General features: G+C 34.2%; 1 protein-coding gene and 1 long non-coding RNA gene across 9 annotated transcripts in view; one reads left to right on the forward strand and one right to left on the reverse strand.

Moving 5' to 3' along the window:
* Window positions 1-22,368, reverse strand: part of PACRG (parkin coregulated) — a 228,822-nt gene that overhangs the window by 4,014 nt on the left and 202,440 nt on the right. The gene's annotated exons all lie outside the window — the stretch shown is intronic.
* On the forward strand, window positions 796-19,688 carry LOC140683518 (uncharacterized). 2 transcript variants are annotated; one of them, XR_012054706.1, is made up of 3 exons: window positions 818-1,087; window positions 1,415-1,496; window positions 14,084-19,688. It is a non-coding gene; the product is annotated as an uncharacterized lncRNA (long non-coding RNA). The 2 variants fall into 2 exon arrangements; XR_012054705.1 differs by lacking the exon at window positions 1,415-1,496 and having other exon boundaries at window positions 796-1,087.

Genomic DNA, 22,368 nt, shown 5'->3' on the forward strand with positions numbered 1-22,368 from the left:
AAAGCCTTTACACCTGTCAAGACCTGTGTTAGCTGATGAAATCAGCCAGCACACCACGGCCAGGAGCAGCACTCCCTGCCCTGCCAATGCCAGCTGCTGTAGCCAAGGAAACCCTTCTCAGGCCCTCAGGGACTGAACTCAGCGTTTGGCAGGGAACAGAGGAGGATTTGAATTTTGCTATAAAAGGTGGTTTGTATTTGAGTCTAGACATGCTTCTATTCATAATTTGGGATATTAAAGAAATTCAGTGTTATTTGTATTCTATGTCATTTCATTTTAAAGTTTCACTAAGGTAATGCTACAAATATAAAATATTATTGCTTTAAAGAAGGATGAGCAAGTTTCTCTCTATGCACTAAAAGCCTGATATGGCAGTTTTGGCATCCTGGAGTGGACAAGAAAGATAAACCAACCCTTAGAGCTCACTCAGATCTATTCTTAACTCTAGATATTTGTTAACACCTGGAAGTGTCCAAGACATTATTTTAGTTTATTAGATTTCACTTCAAGGCAGGCCAAATCTCAAAAGGAGGAGTTTATTAATCTCCTAAATATGTTGCTTGTAAGTGTTTCACAGAGCCCAGATATTGCTCCTGGTGGTGATTGTTCCAAAGGTTCTACTTTACACAAATTAAAGGCAGGGTTTTCATACACCTGTTGTTGCAGGGATGTCATAGATCTTGAGATATTAGATTTTCCACAAATGTTAAATATCTGAGCAATGCTTAGTATTGGAATAACATTTAAAAGAAAGTGACTGTGAAGACAGCCCCATGTTAAGAGAACATTTTTAATCAAATTGTAACTCAAATGTAATTCCTTTTTCTTTACTGATGAAAGTGTTTCTTTACTAATTTTGTGTATAAAGTCACACTTGTGTATTTCAGCTTGTCTTGGAACAAATTATTCTTAGCAGAAATTTTTGAAGTGCTACTAGTTAACAACGAGCTCTGGTATAAAAGTTTGGAGTGGGCTTTTTTTTTAATTTAATTTTTTTTCTTTTTTGGGTTTACAAAACAATAAAACTACTTGGAAAGATAAGCATCATTCCTTCCTTTTGAGTCTTGAAAAACAACGATACTGAAAGGTAAAGTTACTTCCAAGTCATGGAAGGTATCAGTCACAAACCATGATCCTCAACTTTTATTGTTGACAATGAAAGTACTAATTTATGGTAAAATATAACTATGGTAAAAATCCATTTTAAGTGGCTCAGTTCACCCTAGCAAACCAACACCTCTTTTCAGCAATTAGAATGACTACAGGAATGCAACATACTAACCTGAATGTTACTTCAAAATAAAAAGCTCAGCTATAATGTGATTGAGCCTGTCACATAACAAAATGCAGCTAAGCAGTACAAGCTAGCATTAAAAATTCTTGAGGAAAATTTCAGGACTTTCTTTCCTTCTAGGAGTCATCACCAATACCAAGAAATAAATGGAAGCTGATTTCAGTTACAGACTGACATGCATCCATGTCAGAGTTCACATAATGTAAGTTCACTGCTCAGGCACAGCTCAGAGCTTAATTAAGCTTTCACAGTCTTCTTGTTAGGATACATTTAATTGTCATAGAGTGTGTTTGCTTCCTGACTGGAGTGGAAAATGAAAGCCCTGATGAGTCAGTGTGGGGAGAGAGGAAGGCTCCTTTGCACCACTCCTATCACTGTGACTCAGAACTCTGCTTTGAAATTGTCAGCTCCAGGAAAGATGAGGTAGTTCAGTCTCCCTGTTCATTTAATTGAAAGTGTGTGAAAAGTCACAGGGTAGGAGTCTAAACCCCTCCTGTCTGCTAAGAAACAGTGGGACATTTCCAATTCATTCCACTCAGGGCAAGGAAGAGACACCATGAGATTATGAGTTGTGGTTGTTACTAACCCAGAGAACCCCATGTTCCCATTGTGAAGGCTCAGAGCAATGTGAGCATCAGTTTTAAATGTTCTTTAGGATAAGTCTAGATTATATATGCACAAAGTGCAAACTGGCCTCCAGTAGGCTGGTCCCAAAGCTAGAGTGTTGGAAAGAAGAGCATGTAGAGTACTTTATGTTGGAAGGAACCTCTGGAGTCACCTGGTCCAAATGCTATGCTGTAAGTCAGCCTCATTTCCAAAGGCAGACCAGGTTGCTCAGGGTGGAATATCTGCAGTGCTTAGCACAGAGTAAACCCAGAATGGGAAAGGGTGCAGAAATCCCCTTGGGCTGACAAAGTATTTCACCAGACATTTCAAATGTGATGGAGGAGAATGCTACTCCTTAAATATGAATGTGTGTTTCATGAAGGAGGACTTGCTGGAGTTACAAATGTCATAGGGGGAATTATTATCTGTTTTGATACGAAATAAATCTAAACTTTTGGGGTAGTAACAGATTACTATATATATAACACTGCTTTTGGAAGCTTAATCTTATTTCAGGGAAAGAGGTACAAATTTTGCTGAAAAATTAATAAAATTTCATTAACACTCTGATTTGAAATCATGAAAAATAATTTTAAAAACTGAAATTAACACATATATTTCAAAGCACTTAAAAACATTAAGGCTGAATATATTAATATAACCTAAGAAGGCCAAATCTTTGAATAAGCACAGACTTATTTTTTCAGACTATCAACACTTGAGTTCCTTGTCTCTTGCTTTCCTTGGCTCTTCTATTTTTCATCACTAGTGCTGAGTGTTTATCCCTTTACAATGGCACAGTACTGCAGAGACTGTAGAAGGATATTTCAATCCAAGAAGGCATGTATGCTCTGAATTTAAAAAGAATACTAATATAGAGACATTTCAGCTCATCATGTCTTAGAAAAGTTTCCCTTAATTCTCATTCAAGGCATTTTGCTTTAGTATAAAATATAGATTCTTCCTATAGTTATCTTCCATATGCAGCCAGCTTTTAGTTATTTCACAAATAAGCATGTATAGTAAAATGAAAGCACTGTTACTATAAATGCTATTCAGAAACTCAACATGTCAGCAAGTAGATGAAGTGCTGTGATTGGACAGGAAACATGGAAATGATGTTTTACTAATGATGTAAACTTACTAGAGATAGCTGCAACTACTTGCAAATTGCTGGAGTAAAAAACAACAAAAAAACCCCAAGAATCAACAACCCAAGAAAAATATAAACCAAACAAACCAAAAAACCCAACTGAAAAGGAACCAACACAGCAGCTGTTATTGCAGTTTTTCCATTTCCAGGAAATATTATCAATATCACATGTAATCCTTTCTAAGCCCAGGTTTTGGGATTTTTTTATGCTCTTTTTTTTTTTTTTTTTTTTAATAGAAGTACAAGAATGAAAAAGAAATCACAGGTTTTGTAGCAAAATTTATTAGCAAACATATCAATGCAGTAAAAAATAAGCGAATATTTTTTCCTTTATAAGTACTTAAATTTCTCCAATTAATTCAGACTTTGAAGATTGCCTATGTTAGTTCTACAGATCAATATCAAACAAAGTAGAGTTAAATAATCTTAGATAAATAGTATGCTCAACAGGGGAATGGAATTTGGAGGCTGATATCTCATTGGCCTTGGGACAACATTTACTATTGCAAAACAATATATTAGTCACAAATCATGCTTAACATGCAACAAGAGTTGCGCCAGTTATGTGTATCTGATGTTCTGTCAGTTGCCAGATAGTACAAAGTAAATAATTTTTTTTTGTTAGAAATCATGTTTGTGTGTGCAAAATTTGTATAGCTTTGCTGGACTGATGTGAAATATGTTTGTTCATCCCATTAATTTCTCATCCAAATATAGCATAATTAATGCAAAAGGAATTAAAACCATGAAAAAACAAATCTTTGCATGTGTGTGGAATAAACATGATTTATTTTTTAATGTAATTCAAAGTGACAAACCTGAAAGTCCTCAAGTGCTTCAAAGATCACTGAGTTCAATATGAAACACAAACCTAAACCAGATAATTTGTGACATTGAGTTACACACATACCCAAGAAGCTTAAAATCCACCCTCTTTCCACCAATTGGAAGTTTTTTTATTAATGCAACCAAAATGCTTCTAAGGGGGAACCCTATGTTTTTCTTCACAAGCAAAAAGCTCAGTAATCCATTACTTTGTGTTAATAACTGCTGCTATGTTTGTACATCTGCCATGTACTAATGGAATTGGTTGTGTCTAATTTTACCATTCAAAATCATTACCATTTAAGGAGTCTATTCAGTCTATTTGCCCATCAAAAATTGCACAGAGAACTAAATTACTTCAATGACTGCTTTCCTAACTTTGCGACAGAAGGGTGAGCCCTTTTTTGTCAGGGAGTTTCACCTCATCATGAGAAAGAATTTCTTTCCATTGAGGGTTGCAGAGTGCTGGAACAGGCTGCCTAAGGACACCATGGAGTCTCCCTGTCTGGAGACATTCCAAACCCACCTGGACACGTTCCTGGATCACCTGCTCTAGATGACCCTGCCTTGGCAGGAGGCCTTGGACTATGTCATCTCCTTTCCAACCCTAAGTATTCTGTGATTCTGTGGAATGCGACCATATGAAAATAGGGCAATGCATTAAAAGTTTCTCATCAAAATAATGGGAGCAAGAAGTTAGATATGCCTCCAGGTTGCTGAATATGCCTAAAGCTGCCAGTTTTCTAGCTTCACTCTTCCCTAATTAGGCTAAATAAGCAAGAGCCTGAAGTCAACAGAGGGTGTTTTAGCAGTGATTTGAGAAAGGACAAGGAGATGAAAGCTATGAATGACTGTGTGGATTTGCCAAGATTTCTTTCATTGCGGTAGGACAAGGATAGAATTTAAGCAGTTTAAAGGACAACTAGCACTGAAACTGGAATGTGCTATTTTATCCTCAATCCAGACATAAAGGAACATCCTGCTCCACAGGTATCAGTACTATAAGGATCAGGATATCTCCTTCTGGTGTGTCTTTATATTTTTTCTATATATATGTGTGTATATATATATATATATATATATATATATATATATATATACACATATATATGTAAATGAACTGGGTATTCCGATTACTCTTCCTTTGTTTTTCAGTTGAATTAATTCATATTATAGATAAAAAATAGCCTTCCCATTATGTGAATTTGCTTTCTTTTTATGAAGGACATAAAAATAAATACTTATCAAAAGCTAGTTAACAGCTATATATTTTACATTAAGGAAAGCATATATTTGAATTCATAACAGCTTTTCAAGCAAACAGAAAAAAGCTTTTTATTTAGTTGTATAAAAATTTTTATACAACTAAAATGTATTATAATGTGTAGTCTTACAGGAATGCAAAATAGATAAAAAGAGAAAGGAAATTGTGTCCCCTAGGTGTGGTATTTCTGCAGATTCATGGCTTTTGAATTGAGTAAGTTGAAGCCTTTTGAAAAAAATGTAGAAACTGCACATACACCACATTCATACTGATTGGTTTTTTTTTTTTTTAACCTTAGGGATCTGAACTAAGTGTGAAAAAAGAGAAGTGAAAAACAAGTATTTCATTAGTGACTCTCAACTGGAAAATACTCTATCTTCTTCTTCTCTAAATTACACCAGTACCAGGTGATAGAAGATATTTACATGTCAGTAACCTGACTTAGAGCACTTATATAAGATTTTGTAGACTGACACACTCTTGCAATACACAGCAAAACCCTTTGTTTTGCCACTTATACAATGTTTATAAGATTACTTTCTTTACTATTTTATATAAAATAATTTACACTGCCACTAAAGATATCACAGACTCTAGGCTGTGTTTATTAAAATGTGCTCCTGAGGTTTTCACAAAGGAGTCACAGTGTTATTAAAACACAAGCATTTTAGTGAGGCCTAAATACATTTGTTTGTAAAAATGAAGTAATTGTATACAATAAATGCATATAAAAACAATAGGATGGAAAATGATTAGCAGGTTTTTAAGGTAAAATTTGTATTGACATATGTTAAAATATTTTAAAAGAAAAATATTTTTAATATATCCCATATATTTATTTTACTGCACATTATTATTTTTCTTAATTGTTTTAAGAAAATGGAGATATTCCAGTAGAAACTATTAACTAAAGGTTATTTTTTCCACTCCAGATAGCATTTTATTCTGATAAAAATAAAAAACAAGCAAAGGCCCTAGCAACAGGAGTAAGAATTAATATATTTTTCTGACTTCCAGTGTTCATGACAGAATTTTATTGTTGTCATGTATGAATATATATAAATATATATTTATACATGTAAATATATAAATATATAATAGATATTAATTATATATTATATTATTTTATATTTATTTTTATTAACATGTATTTGTATCTAGTAATATATAATAAATATATATAGGAAAAAACTACTGCTCTTTCTTTAATTGCTTACACGTGAAGAATTGTAATCATCGAGAAGCATATAAAGCCTTAAGGCTGTTGAAAAAAAGACCTTTAAACATCTGTTCTAGAGCTACACATGCGAGTAAAAGTGGCTTTTTTGTGTGCAAAGAGGATACATGACATGCTGAGCACTGTGATTTGGAACCTGGTTAACACTGATCATACAAGTTTCATAACAGTGACAACCTCCAACTGCTAACAATACAGCACTTCTGGTTCACTTTGTAATACTTCTCTTAATATCCTTCCACTTCATTACAAAAGCAGTGAACCTAAACAGTTATGCTTAAAAAAAAACACCTTTGCTTCTCAGGTGAATTTGTAGTTGCTTGTCTGAAACTGCTGCACATATCATGTATCTATAGGCAGTGAAGTAGTTACAATAATCTCATCTCCTCTGCAGTGGTCATTTGAGTGTTTGCTATCCTGATTTACTGGCATGTGCTTCATTTTGAAGCACAAGAGTTTTTTGTCATTTATCATTCTCCAGCCAATCCTGGAAACTATGACCATTTTTGTCCTCTAACATTGCTAAAGCATGCTATGTCTTGTAACCCCAGCCTTAATTCCCTATTCATCATTCATTCATCTTACAGTCCTTCCAGCCCTGGTGCTTGACAAGCCTACAGCCACTCAGCCTCAAAAGGAGAACAGCTCATACACACACACATACACATGCACATCAGGTCAGCGAGGAAGAGGCAAGAGAAGAGGCAAGTGATATGGCTGAATGCTCTCGGTCAGCTCAGGCTGGCCTTGAGCTTTAAAACAGCCAAGAAAACAGTTCTATAACACAACAGAGCACATCGTGCTTGAATATTTGAAGTTTGCATTTTCATGCATTATAATGAAGTGCAAAAGTAAAAAGCTGTCAAGAAAATTCTTCCATGGCAACTTAAATATGCTTTCTCACACTTGGGTTATGTGAGAGCACATGCACACATTGTAATCAGCTTTACATTAATAACAATGAAATGTCCATTTCTATGAAGGATATTCATGAAGGGGGCTGTTAGATAAATTTGGGACACCTTGCAAAGATAACCTAGACGTCCGTGTGACATATCTAAGTGGGAAATATTTTGAGAGTGATATTGTCTTCAAGTTTTCCTAAAACGCTTATTGCTCAGTGGATATGTACAACCTTCAGAGGAATAGAAGTAACATCTCACAAAATTCGTTTATCACTTTTCTCCAGCAGACCACAGATGGCTGTTTCATCTTCTATATTATTTAATGCTAATGGCTGCAGTGAGTTTACAGGTTTCTGACCCAACTCTGCAGCTGCACTGCTGCTGAATTGGTACCCATGGAAGCAGTACCTCAAGATTAAGAGAAAATTCTGCATCAGAAAAAATCACTGAGCATTTTTGGACAACAGCAGCTAGACGAGAATGGTGATTTTGAAGGAAACAGTGATGTTATTTTAAGGGAAAAAAATAACATACATTAGTCTCAATAAAATCATGTGAGGAAAATTCATGAGTCACCAAGAAATCACTGGCTGGTGGTATCTGGAAGGGTCCTCCTGAATTACTTGTCCTAACACAGCCGAAGATTTGGGTCCTTGACTGATAAGTAAAATCGACATTTCTTGTCCCAGGAAGAAGAATGTGGACATGGGAGAAGTATGAGACAAACAAAGGCTGAAAGTGGAGGAAGGGAAGCCAAGGACATTCCTTTGGCTAGTTAATTTTCTGAAGTATGTTTCATAAAGGTTCTAACTATAAGAATATATGCATTATGGTTTAGCATAATAATTCCACAGTGTAACTAGAAATATCCCACTGGATGCCAATTAACATGTTATATCTGAGCCTGTTGACTTTATGCTGTAATTCTATAGCAAAACATCTGCACATCTGTTACTAGAGCCCAGAATCTTTACAGTTACGAGTAAGAATCTTACTTACTTACCTACTTACTTCCAAGTCTGCTTGGGAAATGATTAGAATGGAATGTCAGCTGTATTAACACAAGCATAGGGCTCTTTCAGGAAGGTGTGTATCAGCTAAAGAATTGACTTCATAAGATAGAGGAGGTGAACTGAAGCTGTTACCAGTCTGTGAGAAGAGAGGTACCAACAGCCTACCAGCACTTGAGACCTCTCCTCTTCTACTGTCTTCTTTTCTTTTAATTGTATAGATTAAAAAGGGAAAAAAAAAAAAAAAAAGTGTAACCCAGAAATCTCTTGCTGGTTTTCTAATATCCTCATTTTACAGAGGCATAAATTTTCCTCTCTACCTAATATCAAAAAATGCAGAAAAGTCAGTAAGTTCAGGCATGCTTATTATCAGATCTAGTGCCTCAGCCATCTGCCTCAACAGTTCCAGAAACTGCTGATAGTTGTCTGACAGAGATTATAACCATTGTCACTGAGTCCTGAGGAGACACCGAAGAAGTTAGGCTAATATTAATTTATTTACATATCTTTGACCTTGTAATCTATCTCTATCTAGCAGCTCAGAATGGCTTAAACTGCGGTTATGGTTCTAGTTCTGTAGGGGAAATGGCATGAGAAGATAAGAACTTGATTTTATAGGAGTGGAACAATAATAGCACTCACAATTTTCAGCTAACAGACTGACTTAACTTCACATATCCACAGAAGACAACTGTGAAAACAGGCAGAATTAGACGCAGGGCACCAACACTGTGGTATAAATCTTTTACAGCCAGAACAGAAATTTAGACCATGTCAGGAATTGCAACACTTAATACCTGTGGGCTTTGCAGGAGACTTGGTAGGGCTGCATTAAACTTACCTCTCAGCATATAGTAGGAGCTGGATTCCCAAGAGCAATGTTCAAGTGAGTGAAGAACTGATCAGTGAGTCTGACAGAGGTAGCCAGTGGGGAACAAGGAGCAGAAGACTTTTTCTCTAACTTAAATATTTGCATTTGGCCTGGAGCTACAGCCCGGGAGCTTTCCTGATGGTAGATAGCTATTGCCATTCCTTCTGCGTGAGACTGAATTTCTTTAAAAGCAAGTTTTGTCGGGCATCTCTGGTGTTCCCTGTTTCCCATGGATGTGTGCTGATTTTGCACTACACCTCTTTACAATGACAACTTGTATCCCACAAATTCTACCAGCTAATAGAGGGTATGAGCTAAGGCAAGTTTTGACACCTTGTATTTCTTACATACCCTACCGACAGCTCTCTCACCAGGACATAAATTTGCATCCCTTCCTCCTACCCAGACGTAGGGTAATCCTTCTATTTTTCTAGAAGCTCTACCCCTTTTTCAGTTTGACTGAATTTGGACAATGAGTTTAAAAGTTATGTGAGTTGAGGGGGCGGGTGGGAAAGATTTACAGAAAAGAATAACCTTATAGCCCATTAAGCCTGGTGTTTTTAAGGCAGGAAAAAAAAAAAAAAAAAAAAAGAGCAAGGGCAGAAATGACTGCCTTAGTTTTCATAATTTGAAAACGTAGTGATGAAGCGCCCTCCCAGGAAGCAGGAAAAAAAGCCCAGACTATGTGGTTTCAGATCTGCATCTTTCATGATCAGGGAGATTTCACCTAATTATCAAATTATTTACTCACAGAGAAAGGCTCTTGTGACCTCTACCTTACGATGCGGCAAGGAAGCAGCTGTGGAGACAGACCTATTGTTAGGCTATGAACTTGTGCCAGTATTTTAGAGAAACACAAAATTTAGCACCTGAATCCAATTTTCAGCAGCCACCTGAGGGGGTCGATCCTGAGCCTTTAGCAGTTCCCAAATGAAGGCTGCAGTGAATCAGAACATCTGTACATGAGGCTAGATATTTAAATGTCTAAATGCATATTTATGTGAATACAGTCTACAGTGCCAATTTTTAAGTGTTTTGACTTGAACTAACTTCCTAACAGATGGTTATTCTGACTCTATCCTCATTTATTTATGGCTGTTTATGTTTTTACAGATACAATAAATGATCCAAAGCTTATTCCTTGTCTATTTATTTATATTTTAATAACAGTTAAAGATATTGTTGTACTGCACAATTTATAGAAATTATATAAAGATGGTCTTTCTGTGTTGTACTTACATGAGATCCCTCTGAATATTCAAGGAAAAATGTCTACGATCATAAGACAAAGTGAACAAGCATAAATGAGATGTTATAATCATCTATACTACTGTAAGCTAAGTGAGATATTGCCATAAAATAAACATCCCCCAAAATATATGAAATCAAAAAAGAGGAAAAAATACAGGAAGATAAAGAAAATATTTAAGTACATATATGAGAAGCTTTGGAAAGCGGAATTCAACAAAATTCATGCAAATTTTCCCAATAAGATAAAGCTCATGCTATATAAAATGCTGGGTTTGGTATCATAAGCAGATATTGGCCTGACTCAGGAAACTGTCATGAAAATTTGTAAGTGATTGCAAAATCTGGACTAATAAATTTTTATTTATATCAAAGCATTTCCTAACTAATGAAACAAGCACATACAAAGTATTAAGAAATGAAGGGTATAATACTGCTGCCAGCGATAGTCATGCCTCACCATGTAAATCAATGAGTTTCAGAAAAGTAAATGAGAGAGGAAGTTAGCTTTTCTCTGCCCACTACAGTGATTAATTAGCTTATTTTCAATAAGAAATGCACTAGCTATGTTGTTATTTCATAGCTTTTTTCACATTATCAATAGCACCAGAAAACAACAGCTATCCATTACGCTTCTAAAAGCAAAAGGCACATGTGACCATAAAACACTGTGAGACTCCAGTAAAAAATGTCATGAGAAAGAAAATTCCTCAACTTTGAACATGTATTTGTTTATATGTAATTTTTAATATCCAGGGAAAGCAAAGCTTCCTGTAATCATTGTCTTACAGTACTATGACGTTCATTTTTACTGCATGGTTTTAACTATAATTGTCTAAAGAAGGTTCAGAAGATATTAGAGTTGCCAACTTTTATTATACAACTTTACATAACACCACTGCATTTGTATCAAGAAATCATGTCTGGAAGGAAAGACAAGGAAATTTTCCACTGAATGATAAAGTTGGTTTATTTCCATAAGCCAAATAAATTTTTTAGGAAACATAAACTCAAAAAAATTATTGATGTAGAACAGTTTTTATCGCATCAGCTGCAGAACTCCACTGGGGAAAACAGAAGGGAAAAGCCCTTAGGCCACATTTTGTGTGACCTAATTCTTTCAAGGGTATGTTTCTGCAAATTTTTAGGAAGTGACAATGCAAATGAACAACAGTCCCACTGTGATGTTTTCACGGAATTTCTGCATAACCTCCAAACAGCAGACTTTGCACCAATACTATAGTACATAGTTTTGTTGTAGAGCTTAATTACTTTCAGATGTAAATGAGCAGAAAAACAATTATCACACATCCAGCAGAAGAAATGGTTATGCTTCTATAAATTTCTGGTATTCTACTGCTGTGATTGTCAAATTAAAGTTTCAGTCTCTGTGCTGCTGCCAGTTAATGATTAGTCTATTACATTTTGGTGAAATTGCACTCCAGTCAAGGAAAATGAAGTAAAAAGATGAGGGAAAAAAGAAACTAATATTGTTGAAGTCTAATTAGAGTAGCAGGGCCAGTGCTGGACTTAGCTGTGATGGAGTTGACTTTCTATTAAACTCAATACACTGAATTCACTGAGAGCAAGATCAAATGCCATGATTTCATTTTCATGGGTGATGTGTTAATAGGAGTGACATTAACTTCTTCCTCATGTAGTGATTTTTTTTACATTAATGCAAATCAGAATGCAATCATTCTTCCCTTTGCAAGTATAGTTCTAAAATCTGCCACTTTACTTTTAGAAGGATTAGTGCCATGCAGCTTATTTTGAAGGAAATCACATTGCTTTAACAAAGAAAAAAAAAAAAATCTATTGACTTCAGCATCATCAGCAATGTCTTCCAGAAATACATTTTAAGAGTTTCCTATGTCAGACAACAATTTCTTATTTATATGGTTTTAAGACATGCTGCTTTGTTTCTAAATGAGTACTTGCAGCAAGTGAATGTGCTTTCATTTAGCAACTTAAGTTTTCAATTTAAACAACAAAAGATTGCATTTGAGCCGAGTTGATAAAAACATGCTAATAAAATTGTTTTTAAATTAATATAATTGGATTTTATCTCAAAATAGTAATCCCTCTCCAAAATACCCCCAAACCCCAGAAAACTGCAAGCCAAACCCTCTCCCCCAACCAATGCTCTGATATTAAACTCTGTATTTCTTCCCTAGAAAAAGGCTGTATCATATTATTTCATTTCCCCTTTAAAAATATTAATGGGCATTAACCAGCTATATTACTAGCCATATATGCTGAAATATTTCAGGGTTCCTGACACATGATGTCACACTTGGTACTATAAGTATTGATAATAAAATCTGCTTAAATGCCAATAAATATATATTGTGAAGAAATTTTACATACATTCATCCTTCCACCTACAATTATTTAATACAGAAAGATCCAAACCATATATAATTTAGATTAGGCAGAATAGTATTTTAAATAAAAAGGTCAGATGTATGTAATACACATTTTTCATTTTAAATTGTGCACAAAGTCTACTTATAGACCTTTGAAATTGATGGCAAATGTGAGTGTTTATTTTGTTGGAACTTTAAGTATTTAATATATAATGCATATGTTCCCTGAAATACTTCAAATTTGCTTCTACAAATAAATAGTGGGATATTGTGCACACATCTCAAATATCCTATACAGCAGATTAAAAATGTGATATGGACATCAATTCCCTAATGCTTCATAATTTCTATTCAATAGTAAAAGAAATCAATAGAATTTTGTATTTGATTCTCTAAGAGAACCACACTGCTTCTTACATGAATACAAGGAAAATCTAAGGAATGCATGCTATATTTTTTTTTTGTTTTGTTTTTCTTTTTTGTTCTGAGGATTTTCTCAGAAATTATTTTGAGAAACATCTTTAACATAAATACTTCTATTGGCAGGGTTGTTTTCATTGGGGAATAAACCTGATTGTCCAAAATCTTTGCTGTGTACAATATTTCCACCATATTTTTCATTTATCTCAAAAATATTCTAAGCTTTCATTTCTCCCAGTGTCTCACTTGAATCAGCTCTTAAAATTCAGAAATTGTAAAAATTTGCATTCTATTAAGATAGAAAATGACAAAAAGAGACTATTGAGTTAAATTTGCTAAAGCGATCGTCTTACAACCTATCACCTTATACTGATGGATTCTCATGTTAGCTAGAGCACCAAAGCAGTTCATTTGGATAGCTTGGCATTCAATCATACAATGACTGAACAGTTAAAAATTTTGAAAAATGCCTTTTCCCACCTAAGGTTGACTACAAAGCTAATACCTGAGCCTGTTATCTTATGATTAGGTCCTGGCTTTTTAATTGAAAACCACCTAAATGAATTACTGAAATTTATATTACTTCAACAGAAGTACAACAAACACTGACTGTTGTTATCCTTTAAAATGGTCAGGCTGAAGATGTGGTCTCTATCTGTGAAAGTCCTGTAAGAAATGTTTTTCCCTATGTGCTGCAGAATATATTTATACATGAGGAGACTGTCATCCTCAGTTGTTCTTTTTTGTATTAATCATGAATCTATCAATCGGAAAGCGAAGCTCATGGGAGTAGAAGATAGGCTAATTCAATAAACAGAACAAAAAATTTCAGATTCCCTGTCAGAGGACATTAGATTGACCACAATTTTCTCTGCTTTCAGAACAAAGATGAAAACCCACTTCAAATTAGTATCCTCAGAGTCACTATAAAAAACAGTTATGAAGAAGAAAGAAGGACATGGATCATGGTGGAAGGGGTGAGGTTAAGAGTAAATGAGATTGATGAGCTGTTGTGAGCCTAATTAATTTTTGGAAAATACTCAAATCCTATGATAGGTAACATTAAGATAGGGGAGAAATACTTTACCATGGAAAAGTATTTAATGTTGGGAAAATAGAAAATGTTGGTTTAATGGAAAATCAGATAGGAGGGTGATGATTTTTTTTTAAATTAGCAATGAAATAATCACATTAAGTAATAAATAATTTGTGGCTTTTACCATAATCACAATTGATTCCTTAGATGAAATGGTTTCTAGAAAGGAAAATGGTTTAAGTTAAGAAAATGTGCTATTTAAAATGCATGTGTGTTGTACTTTGTAGTAAGGTATGGATTATAACTGTGTAATTGACTGACATTCCATTAAAAAGCTTTAAATTGAGTAGATGGGTGTGTTGCATTTTAGTGCACTTCTGGTGGCAGATTGAGATCACTCTTGAACTGTATCACCAAGGGAGTGGGGCTGATCTGTCCCTACGAGATGTTATCTCAAGACATGCACATGCTGTTTTCATCTTCTGAATCAAACAGAAAACATTAGAACAAAATGTTAGATTACTTTTCCATAAAATTTAAATACTACTACCCTTAGATAACTTTTTTGGAGTGACAAGCACCTATATGAGCTGAAGATCTGGCCAATTCCATTTATTTACAAAAGACAAAGTGTTTTTCCCAAAGACAAATAAGCTCATAAGTTTCTGAAACAACCATAAAAAATCATCTTACCATCTTAAAAGCGCCTAGAAAAACATATTTGGAATGTTTGGAAATATAACATATACCCTAAAGAATAATTTATTAATTGGTATTAAAGTCCAATATTCACTCCAGCTTTATTGACCCAGCAGGAAATAAGTGTTATTTAAATCTTAAAATTGCTAGTGCACAGAATTGAGTTTGGTTTCAGGAAGAAGGAGTAGTAGGGTGAGGGAAAGATGAGTTTTTTGGACCTCTAGATCATGATGTCAATGAGTAGCATGTGACAGAGCCCACCATTTGATATTATAAGCTTTCAGTGCTGGAGATCATTCCTTGGAGTTGTTTTATTTACAATATTGCCATTGGGCCTATTTTATCACAGCCCATGTAAACGGGGAAATGACAAGACCATGGTCTTTAGAGATGACTATAAATAACAAAAAAAAATCCACTTTTGTCCATGAAGGTGAAGTAAATGAGTAAGGAAGAGGTATTTTCTACTGCTACTATGTAAGGTCAAACTCACTTCATGAATATAGATGCTATTTTAATTGAGGTACAAGTAGATCTACAAACTGAATCTAAAATAAGGCACCTACCATTTTAAGCAGAAATAACAGTAGTATAATGAACAAAATAATAAATACTTAGCAAATTGACCTTAGTGGAGTTTACAAATTCAGATCTAACTATAAAATTCAGCTATTTGAATCACCTTTTATACTCCAGCTATACATTGTTACCATCCTTCTGCATAATTTTAACATCATTTTTTCATTACATATTATTTATTAAAAGAAACAAATAATCTATGTGTTATTTTTCAGATAAATATTTTCTTACAAATAGGAAACTAGAAAAAATATTTAAAATTATTCTACTTCATACAAAGTGTTATAAGCTTCAGCATGTATTTTAGATGCTCCTGAAGAATTGGATGGTTGGGATTGTTGTTAGTTTGGTACCCACCATTGCTTCATGTTGAATAGCTAAGCTGTTCAAATACATGTTGCTTTGTGGATGATGAATGAGAAACATACTGTTCAGCATCTTTGTTGAGTATCCTTTAATTTAGCATGTATACTAGGAACGAAATCTCATTTTTTCTTCTAAATTTGTAGATAAGTTCCATTATGTGGAGAGTAACTCCCACGTAATGTTTGGATTTTGTACCATTGCATCTCAATAACGTCTTCTCATTTCATCATTATAGGATATCCTCTAAGATGTTGAAAATGTTTTGGTTTGTTTTTTTTTTTTCTGATGAATGTTTTATTTTTAACATATTAATTAATAACTTCCATATTTCTGAATCCCATGATTAATTAGAATAGGGATTTGAAGAAATAAAATAAACATATTTTGTTGGCTGAAAACAATCGATCAAATACAAGGAGATGAAAATCAAAACACAAACCCAGGTAGGAAAGGCTCTGGGCACCAGTGAACATTGGCTGCTTGCCTGATTTCTAACATGGGCTCTCATGGGCTTCAGTAGAACCCTGAATCCACCAGGGACACTTTGTGATGAATATCCTGACAATCACTGGCAGGCTTCAGTTATAAATAAGAGCCCACAATAACACAATAACTTCTCTTTTCTCCTGTCCTTCAGGTGTGTAGCTGGTATATTTGGATGTTTATGACAGTGGGCATTTATGTCTCGCTAGCCTTAGTAGTAAGTTCCTATTTAGTCTTAACTAGCATCTACATAAGTTTTTCAGTGAGCCACACTAACACAGAAATACAAATTGAAATGTGCTTTCAAATGACAAACTACTAATTAGCATATAAGGTAAGTGGGCATAGCTACAGTACATGGTGTCAGTCATTTATAATTTTTGGCTTTGCTATTTAGAAACTCGTGTGTTGAGGTACAGATCTTGATATACATATTAACTTTTACAGTTCTTGGTGATATGAATACCAGGATTTCACATAGAAAAGCTCTACGATTATTGGCAATAGCATAGAAATAAATAAGATGTAGAAAAGCCTTTCAAACAAGAAGCCTAATAAGGTGCAGGATCTTCTCTAAACTCAGTCAGAGAAAAAATAATCTTTAAGTATTTTTCTCTTTCCATATAAGCTCTGGAGGTTAATAAAACACATAAAATAGAGTCAGTAGGATGACTGCTCAACTAACCCTGAAATTTTCCAAAAGATATAAGACAAAGATCATCTAAGCTTATTTCACAACTACAGTCACCCACATGATGAAATCACTGGCCTGTACTAAAAGTTAAATCAGCTTCTGGATGAAGAAAGAGTATATTTCAACAATATTACCAGGTAACTTTTAGACTTAAATTGGTATGAAGATAAAGATAAGAGAAGAAATGTAGATAGCATGCTGAGTTGACACACATTAACTGAATATTCACCCCAACACAAGAGAGTTGGAAGTCAAAGTGTGTAATTGTTTTCTGGTGTCTTGTCCACAACATCACCATGGAATTTTCTCCAATTAATTGTGATTTATTCAAATAGTCTGAAACTGTAGTGAAAGCTGTAAAATGAGAAAGCTCCAACACCCATGTAGAAAGGTAACATTGCATGATATTTCTACAATTATCTCCTTTCCATCGTAAAGAGCATTTAAACTTTCCAAGAACTGAAATCACACATGAAACAAGAAATGAAACTAACAAGGACAAATAGTCTTTCCCTCCCCACAAATAGCAGTAAAATGAAAGAGTAGAAAGAAGATTGGAAGGAAATACTGTGGGACCGAGCTGAAAGTTTTCAGGAAGTATGAAGATTATGTAAATTTAAGAGGATAAAAAATCAGATTTCATTTAAACACAACTGATATACATTTCAGTAATTAAGATGATTATTATGATGTCAGTAGATAAATCTCTTTTGTTTCTTGCAGTGGCCTTCTGCCACTACCAACTTCATTCTCAGTTTATTTCTTTCAGGAAACAAAGTTGTTCATTTATGCAAATAAACTTGATATGGGGAGATATGAACCACCTTTCTGATGGCTGATGTTGAAGATTTATAAAGCATTAGTTTCTTTCAACACTGACTCAGTTTCCAGAATGAATCCTGTCCACTGGAAGAATTGTACAAGGTACATATATAGTTATAAAAAATTACTGTCTGAACCTTCCCATGTAAAGGCTGAAGAAATGTAGAAGCAGGTAAGCAAGGTAAGCCAATAATTACCAGGGACAACAAAAATTGCATATCTTCTTGCTAGAATAGACTTGCAAGTAGTTTATCTTTCCATTTTTCATGTCTTCATCTCTGCCACTTCATTCAGAATAAAGCATAGTAATTGAAAGGCTTTAGTCTTTGCAGAATAATCAGCCAGGTATCAGGAAGGTTCCTCTCTGGACTTTTCCATCCATTCCCAAGTTGCTAATCTATCTGAAGGTTAATTGGAACTCCTTTCTACTTTGCCAAATTACAGTTCCATTTCTCAGTCTAAAATGACTCACTAACTCTCAGTACTGGGTAAATAGCCAAAGTCACACAAAACTTTGAGCTTCTGAATGTTCACGGACCACCTGGGCAAGTGCTGGTCATTCCTGTTTACAAAATTTCACAGTTTACGAAATGCAGCTGAGCACTAAGTTTGATAACAAGCTTTTCATCAAAGAACAGCTAAATCAAGTAAATCTAAAATAGTATGGCACTAAGATGCATCATAGTAATTTTCCAGTGTAAAGTCAATTGGAATGATAAGAGAGTGATTTTGTGCTAAATAATACATAACATAGTCATTCTCACTTTAATATTTGTATTCAAATTAAGGGCCAGGAGTCAAAACAGAAAGCAAACCTAAGTTTTAGAGCTTACTCTCCAACTTCAGGAAAGCAGTTAATTTATTTAAATCCATCCTAACTTAAGAGATATAGTTGATTATGTTCTTAACTATAACTCAATGCTTATGTTCATTATGTGGTGTTTGCCTAAATTCATTACCACAAGAAACAGCTCTTCAACTCAGTGCTGCAAGATTCTCTATCCAAACCTCAGAACTACATTACCAGCTCCAAAACTAGGTGTACAGGATTTAAATATTCCTTTGCATTCAGTATAATTTGTTAACTTTTGCACACTTCTTTTACATTATGTACAAATAAATATGTTCAGTCTCAGCGGTCTGAAATGGTGAATGGTATGAAATGCAGTGAAATGGTGTGAATAATAGCCAAGTAAAAAAAGATGCTGCAGCTTATTTAGGTTCATTTTGTAAACAGGCCAGCCATGTGTTCTTCAGGCAGGGGCTAGGGGTTATCACATGTGAATAATGTGCCACATTCTTCTCGGGCCACACTGTCGCATTCCTCACTGCCCTGGATGGAATCTCACAGGCTCACAGCCTGGACAGAGCGCAACAGCAAAGTTACAAAATCTTTCCTACTAAAGCATCTTCTGGGAGATACTGCTAAGGCTAATTGATTAGTCAAGAGTTTTTGGGATGAACTATGACCCTGCTAAATATAAAAGAAAGTGCTAAATGCTACACAGCCCATGTTCTTCTCTTTTTCATGGTAATACAAACCTTTTTGTATTATCTAGAAGATCCATGTTAACTTGATCAAAACCTTGGAATATACTGTAACTCCAAATTCTGAATTAATCCCTGATTTAAACAAAGAAAATTAAAATCTGAACAGCCTCTACAATTCTAGGCTGTAAACAGCAATGGGATTAAATCAGATTCCATCCACCGCTCATGCTCAGAGGTACGCAGGGAAAATAGAAAGGCATTTCTGCATTGGCAGTTTCACTCAAAATGGTTTCTTGAACTGAGAAACAATACTAAAGATATAAAACAAAATAAGAAAACAGACACTTTAATGCTTCTGTCTGGCTAGAAAGTATTTTGCTTCTTGTAAGATATTATTTTAATCAGATTTAATTTTTTTCTGTTATGAAGAGACCCAAGACTGACTCCACAACACTTTACAAAATAAGTGATTCCATTAAATTGTTTTAGATGGAACATCATCCAGGAATAAATATTTAGGCAATTAGCTATGTTATGTTAATTTTGTACAATACAATGCTCTAACCGAAGGCAAATAAAATGAAATCACAGAAATTAATTTAAACAAAAGTGAACAAAAATTGTGAAATTGGCAAAATTTTGATAATGAAGTTTGCTCACACAGTGATGTGTGAATATATTTTCATAGACTATTGTACTTTAATATGTTTCTGACAAGTAAAAATAAATTATGATTCAAAATTTAAAACAAAGTTTTGACAAAAGCTTGTGTTAAAACAAGAAGGATCAGTGTACAGGATGAGGTAGGAAGACTTTAGCTCTGTTCTTTCTCAATTTATGTATTTTCACTTAATCTTTTGTAAAAAGTCAAAAATCGCTAGCCACTTTTGGAATTCCAGGCATAGTCTATTTAGAGTTAGACTGTATATCTACATTTTAAATATTCATACCATCTTTAGCACATCACTATATGAAATGATTCATTACTTTCCTGATACAGAGCCAAGGAAATAGGTTGGTTTCTATTTATAGAAGACTCTTTCTGAAGAAAGGAAATGCAAGGAAAATTAAAGATGCTAAATAAACAGCGCTTAGAATTGTGGTCTACAAGTAATAGTATGAAGTTCTCTATAAGAATTATTGCAAGGAGAAGCTTGTTCTATAAGAGTCCAGAAAAAAATCTCCACTATTCTATTCTCTTACTTTATGATTTCTTTAAAAAATCTTAAGATTTCTAAAAAATTAAGAGACTATTGAAGTAATTTCTTTTTTCTTCTTTGGATTTTTTTTTTTTAAATAATAATACCATGGGGGTTGTGACACTTTTGCCAGGATCACATAAGATTTTTTGATCTTTACCTAATACAGTGGAATAATGCCAATTAATACAATGGTAACTTCTATTAGAAGCTTTGTCTCTCATTAAGAAAGAATCACATATGCAGACACAATGAAAAATATTTTGGCTGAAAAGTTGCTTATGTCTTTGAAATTTCATGTTAAAAAAAGAACTAGATAGATTTTTTAGAAATAAATTAAATATTTTGAGGTTTTAAATAAAAATGGAATCATAAGTTCAAAAATATTGATTGTTCAGGACATAATTTTAAATGCAAACATAATACAGGAGTTTTCTGTTAGACAATCAAGTCTTGATTACTTTCTTCCAACCAAAAATGCCAAATTAGAAAAAGTTAAAAAATTTTCAATGACTACAAAATAGCTTTTGTCAGAATCACCGGATTATTTGGGTTGGAAGCGTCCATAAAGACCTTCAGGTTCCAAGCTCCCTGCCACAGGCAGGAACACCTTCCACTAGGCCAAGTTGCTGGAAGCCCCATCCAGCTTGGCCTTGAACACTTCCAACTTTTCTGGGCAACCTGTTCCGGTGCCTCACCACCCTCACAGTAAGTAGAATTTCTTTCTAATATCCAATCTAAACCCACTCTCTTGCAGTTTACAGCCATTCCCTCTTGTCCTATGTGCAAGGAAAATACTATTTAGGCAAAAAAAAGTTAATTTCTTTTGTTCAAATATAACTCTAGGTACATTTCTACAGCTCTGATTTGCAAATATTTGTGCATATACACAAAACTACTCACACAATTGAGTGCAGTCAAGAGGCAGAGAATTACTCACAAGTGCAAACTTATGTCTATGTGTTTGCAAAAGCAAGGAGCTAATTTAGAACTTGGTCATGCAGTGATAAAGCAATGCAGGTATTAAAAAATAATCATTGCAATTTTAATGTAGAGCATGTCTTATAAAGCGTGCAAAAGTGACAAATCAGCTAACCAAAAGTTTTCCTACTTTTGAGGAAAAGCAGGAAAGTCCTACTTCCTACTATTTCTGTAGAAAGCATAATAATGGAAGAGGAAAAAAAAACTTCAGCCTTGTCTTCAAATATAAATTTAACATTGTTTTCTCTTTTGTCTTATTCTCTTTTCTGTATTGTCAGATATACTAATTAATTTCTTTGTCCTGTCTGCCAAAGTCCCTTAGAAACCAACTGTAATATACATATAAACGAATAATCTAATATAAAAGCATATAAACTAATCCTGCAACTTGATTGGAAAATGTATTTTTAAATGTTTAATTCTGCAGTTCTAGCTTTAGAATTACGCATTACTTTACTTGTTTTAAATAAGTGTTGAAGTTTCTTCTTTCATCATAGTTACTGAATACAATTGTAGAGTAGAGATTCCTACATAAAAAAAAAAAAAATCAGATTTAGTAATCTAACCCATATGGATGCTAGGAACTCTGAGATGTGTCCAGGTTACAAGTCACAAAGGATGATATGTATTTTGAGCTAGAAAGAGCTGCATACTCAGTTTTTGAGGAAGAAGGTTCAAAACTCACACAGATATGAATTCTATCATTAAATCTTTCAGGTTTACAAAATGTGCAGGGTCAGTTGATATGTCAATTCACAATTTGTTTTTGATACAGTTTGTTCACAAGCTGAATAATTTTTGATAAAACTGTACCAT

This window comes from Taeniopygia guttata, chromosome 3 (genome assembly GCF_048771995.1).
Source record: "Taeniopygia guttata chromosome 3, bTaeGut7.mat, whole genome shotgun sequence".
NCBI classification, from domain to species: domain Eukaryota; kingdom Metazoa; phylum Chordata; class Aves; order Passeriformes; family Estrildidae; genus Taeniopygia; species Taeniopygia guttata.